Here is a 5,377-nt window from a genome sequence, read left to right as displayed (position 1 = left end):
AATATTGAAAAGCTATCTTGTCATCAAGTTAAAATTGTGAAATATTAACCTTTGGATTAGCAACTATAACCTCATTAGGTTCCTATATACCCTCTTAGTAATCTGAACCTAGTGTGCAAGGACTTACCCAGATTTTCATCAATGATGATGATGACACATTTTCCTATTAAATTGCAGAATGCCCATGTTGAACATAATCTTGGAGTGCAGAAAGGTGGTCCTAAACCAAGTTTACGACCTCACCAAGTCACTAAGCAGGTAAACATATGCTACATATGTAAATGGCATTGATTCTACAATAGGCTGTCCAATTTTGTATGTAAGTGGTAAATGACATTATTATTAAACAACAATTACATTTTGACAAGGTAAATGACATTATTATTAAACAACAATTACATTTTGACAAGGTCGTCCAATACTGTTGCGACACAACTAGCAGATCATAAGTCAGATTCAATAAGTATTAAAAATCATTCTTGATTATAGCTGATCGTGTGTCTCCCTTCACATGTGTTCCTATTTAGTTGTAGAATGCTAGTGCTGAAAATAGCAAGGCAACCAAGCCATGTGGTCATCACCAAGTCACTAAGCAGGTACATATAGGCTTGATATCCGGATGACAATGATTTTGTAATAGATAGTTGGTCTAATTATTTATGAAATTGTTCTTATTTGCATAAAATGAAGTCTTCTCAGGTTCATCAATAATATCTGTTTTATTTCTTGAAAAATAGGATAAAACTGAAGTTGTGTTGTATTCAATGAACTTGAGAAACAAAGGCAAGCCGGTGGCCAAAGGAACTTTAGTCAGTAAAGAGAAAACATATGTGGTTGGAGGAGACATGCTTGGAGTGCAATACGTTGCAGTTCTTGTTCGTGGCTATACATATCTAGCAAGTGAGAGACTAGTTAGACCATATGAAAAATTCTAAACAGTAAAGGATGCTTTTGGTTATGGTATTGCTTGGCCTCGCTCACATGTTAGTATGTTTCCATTCAAGCATTGTGTATGATCAACTCTGCACATGTATGATAAGTTATTTATCAAGAACATTTCTGGTTTTTAGGTAAAAGTAGTTAAGCCAACCACTCCAGCACAACCACAAAGCATTGGTATGATAGTTTCTTATAATTCCATCAAGAAATCTCTTATCTTCCACTTTTCTATAAGAATATGTTTACGTAAACATTGTTCATCTAATTTTCAGGGTGATGATGACTTGAAAAGGGAGTGCATTAAAGGAGCTAGGAGTAGTTGAGCAGTTGACCAGTTGTTGATATGAAAAGGGAGTGCATTGGAGGAGTTGCGAGCAGTTGATGAATCTATCTTTGAATGAACAATATTATGCATTATGTATAGATTTTAGATTCTAGAGAAACATAGTTGTTCTCTATAGGATATTTTCTTATTTATTTGCACAAGCGCATGTTTCATATGAATGTTTGGTATTATTCAGTTGTAAACTCCACGTACTTTATATGGAGACATTGTTTCTGCTAATTAATGCATTGGATGTTATTATTGTTGTTGCTATGCATGTGCAGCCATGACATTATACAATACCTGAATTTGAAATGATGAAAGAGATTCAAAATAAATCAATTACCATTTGAAGTAAAATATTACATTTGTATAAAGAAGTTTAAGTATATATTTAGAGAAGAGTATAAGATGCGAATGATGGTTAATGGTAGAGATGGTATGAATTTAAAATGATGAAACAAATTCGAAATAAATTGAATAATATTTGAAGTAAAATATTCCATTTGCACAAAAAGGCTTATGTATATTTAGAGACGATTATCAGAGACGAATGAAACATGTCTATGTGTAGAGACGTAATACGAGCATGCCTAATATAACGTCTCTACATGTAGACACGATTTCCAACATCCCTAGGAAGCGTCTCATGCCATGTAAGACAGGCTTGGCAAGCGTGTCTACATGATTGAGACGGTCCGTGGGGATACGCTCCAAGGACGCTTTACTAAAACGGCTCTATAGTTGGCTAGAGATGAAACAACATGTCCCTAGGTATGAAATTGAGCGTACCTACTGACCTGTTTTTTTGTAGTGACATGTCCCTGATATACTTCACTCGGTCTTTGTCACCCCATACAACCTTGACGGTGAGTAAGCCGCCATCATAGAGTTGTTCTGTCAGGGTATATATCGCCTTTTGCTTTAGCACACAGTCATACTGAAGGTTGGCGGATCGAGGGCCTGCAAGGAGCAAATGAAACATAAGGCGTCTGGCACCTTGTGTCCTTTACAATGATTAGAATAGGCATTATCTCAAGGACTTACCAAAGACACCACTAGTCACATTGGAGATGTGTCACCGAAGACCAGTCAATTCTTGTATGACTTATTTCAGCTGACACTCGGCGTTTTCAGCACGTTTCGCCAGGGCGGCTTTCTCAGCTTCAGTGGACTCTTTGTATACTCGGTGCTCAGCCTTGGCTTTTTCAAGTTCTGCCAAAGTGGCTCAAAGTTGTTCTTCCGCCGGAGCCCCGGCGGCTTGTTGACGTCCCAAACTTTTTTTCATCCCACTCAAGGATGCTTCAGCTTGACTTATAGTTTCCAACATAATCAAGTAGCATGGATAAGTTACCTTGTTGCTACCTGGTCAGATTGATTGTTTAACATCAAGTCTCAAGCAGATTGCAAGCAATACACTTGACACTTGGGGGCTAATGTACTTGCATTTTCAAAGTTGTTAAACAAGACCCGTCTCATCTTCAAGAAGATGACCCGACCCTTGGGGGCTATAGGTTTAAGTTTTCAAGATTTATTACATAAGACCCGACTCATTTTCAAGAAGATGACCCGACCCTTGGGAGCTATAGGTTGAAGTTTTCAAGATTAATTACACAAGACCCGACTCATCTTTAAGAAGATGACCCGGCCCTTGGGGGCTTCAGAGGGATATATGGGTTAATTTATTACACAACACCATACCTCGTATCTATTCTTCATCATGTTTACTAGACGAGCTTCCAGGTCCCGGCTCATGGAAAGGCGGTTTAGATATCATGTGTGCAGCTCTTGAAAGTTCAGCTTCTCCATATTGGGAAGCTCAAGTGCAACTTTCCATTTGTCTATCTTGGTTGAGACGTCCTCGCCAGTATGCTTAGCCAACACATTACGGACGGGCGTCGTATGACCCGTCCCAGTAATGAGGACAACATCATCTTCAAGCATGGCGTCTTTTGATGACTTCACGGGGCTTGGCGGGTTGAGATTTTCTTTCTGACTTGGATCCATGGTCACGTAATCAGTTTTTGGTGGGTAGGCTTGAATGTGAGGGATATTATCCATGTCAGTTCTTTATCGAGGTTCAGTATAAATTCCATCTAGTTCAGCCAAAATATCATGGATAAAGGGATCTGTTTCTTCCATTTCACGCGTTTCAATGTTTGGAGCTGACCCGCCGGTTTTCCGTTTCTTCGCTTGAGCTCTAAAAAACGAAAGGTTAAGGTATGTATAATGACATGAGAAGTATTGAAGCAAGTGTTGGTAAAGCCCGTAGTAACATACCCTGGGAGACGAACAAGTGGTGGCAATTTGGAGGATGCTGAATCGCCAAATGAAGGAGGAGACACCTATTACAGTGGAAAAATCTTGTGAGCATTAAGTGAACTGACAAACAAAGTAGATTTGATAAAGAAAGAGAAGGCACCTCAATGCGACACTTGCTGCCAGATGTTTTTTCACGCAGACCCGCCATAAGATTACCTGAGGAGCAGCGGGTGTGGCGTTTTGGAGTATACATGACCTTCTTCAAAAGGAAGTTTGATGACGATATTTTGATATATTATTATTTTCATACCATTCGGTCGTGCAAGTGAAAGGCAATGATGACGATATTTGATGAAGTGACTGTGGCAAAAAGAAGCGGGTATGAAGATCAAACATGTTTGCAATATCAATTACAGATAGTAGTTGTTCATGCCATGCTTAAGTATCTAGGAGTGGATAATGATTTATCTTGGATGTCAACATGCATTAAAATGGTTTTGATGTAGTATGATGATATGGTATCCTCCTCTGAATGTTTGAGTGGCTTGACTTGGCACATGTTCACGCATGTAGTTGAATCAAAACCAACATAGCCTCCATGATATTTATGTTCATGGTGTTTATAACCTACTCATGTGAAAGGACGTGAATGTCTCGTAGAGGGGGGTGAATAGGTGCTTTAAAATAATTATGGTTTAGGCTTGAACAAATGCGGAATAAAACTAACGTTTAATTTGTCAAGCACAAAACCTAAAACAACTAGGCTCAACTATGTGCACCAACAACTTATGCTACACAAGATAAACAACTAAGTGATAGCAAGATATATGACATGAAACAATATGGCCATCACAAAGCAAAGTGCATAAGTAAAGGGTTCGGGTAAGAGATAACCGAGGCACGCGGAGACGATGATGTATCCCGAAGTTTACACCCTTACGGAGGCTAATCTCCGTTGGAGCGGTGTGGAGGTACAATGCTCCCCAAGATGCCACTAAGGCCACCGTAATCTGCTCACGCCCTCGCACAATGCAAGATGTCGTGATTCCACTAAGGGACCCTTGAGGGCGGTCACCAAACCCGTACAAACAAGGTTGGAGAGATCTCCGCAATTTAACTGGAGGCTCCCAACAACACCACGAAGCTTCGCCACAATGGCATATGGCTTCTAGGTGACTACAAATGCTTGGTGCAATCTCCACAAATTAATTGGAGACCCCGACGCTTGCCCGGAGCTATACACCACAATGATTGAGCTCCGAGTCACCACCAAGCTTCTAGGGGTACCAAGTACCCAAGGGTAATAAGCTTCTCAACTTCTCACTTCCACATATCACCGTGGAGAACTCATACCGATGCACCAAATGCAATGGCAAGGGCACACGGAGTGCCCAAGTCCTTCTCTCCCAAATCCCACCAAAGCAACTAATGCTAGGGAGGAAAATGAGAGAAAGAACAAAGAAGAACACGAAGAACTCCAAGATCTAGACCCAAGGGGTTCCCATCACTTAGAGGAGAAAGTGATTGGTGAAGATGTGGATCTAAATACCCTCTCTCTTTTCCCTCAAGAACTAGCAAGAATCATTGGAGGGATTGAGAGTTAGCAAGCTCGAAGATGGTCAACAATGGGGGGCAAACTCGAGCTTCACGGATAAGGTTCAATGGGGAAGAAGACCCCCTTTTATAGGTGGGGAAAATCCAACCGTTATGCTTCATAGTCCGCACAGAGAGGTACTACCACTACTAGAATCAGAGATTTTGCCATCTGCTGCTTCTTTGTCGTCTGCTAGCTGATGGCAAAGACCCTCTTTGCCATCAGCTACCAAAAACCAGACGACAAAGAGAAGGATG

The 5,377-nt window shown here is 40.5% G+C and overlaps 2 long non-coding RNA genes across 2 annotated transcripts; both read left to right on the top strand.

Moving 5' to 3' along the window:
• The first annotated feature begins 223 nt into the window (after positions 1–223).
• Positions 224–597, top strand: LOC123440906. Its single transcript, XR_006630379.1, has 2 exons — positions 224–258; positions 534–597. It is a non-coding gene; the product is annotated as an uncharacterized LOC123440906 (long non-coding RNA).
• A 364-nt stretch (positions 598–961) lies between these two features.
• On the top strand, positions 962–1,259 carry LOC123440718. The gene is made up of 3 exons (XR_006630354.1): positions 962–983; positions 1,071–1,116; positions 1,212–1,259. It is a non-coding gene; the product is annotated as an uncharacterized LOC123440718 (long non-coding RNA).
• The last annotated feature ends 4,118 nt before the right edge of the window (positions 1,260–5,377 follow it).

Source organism: Hordeum vulgare, chromosome 3H, assembly GCF_904849725.1.
Source record: "Hordeum vulgare subsp. vulgare chromosome 3H, MorexV3_pseudomolecules_assembly, whole genome shotgun sequence".
Classification (NCBI taxonomy): Eukaryota; Viridiplantae; Streptophyta; class Magnoliopsida; order Poales; family Poaceae; genus Hordeum; species Hordeum vulgare.
This window is presented reverse-complemented; position numbering and strand designations above follow the sequence as displayed.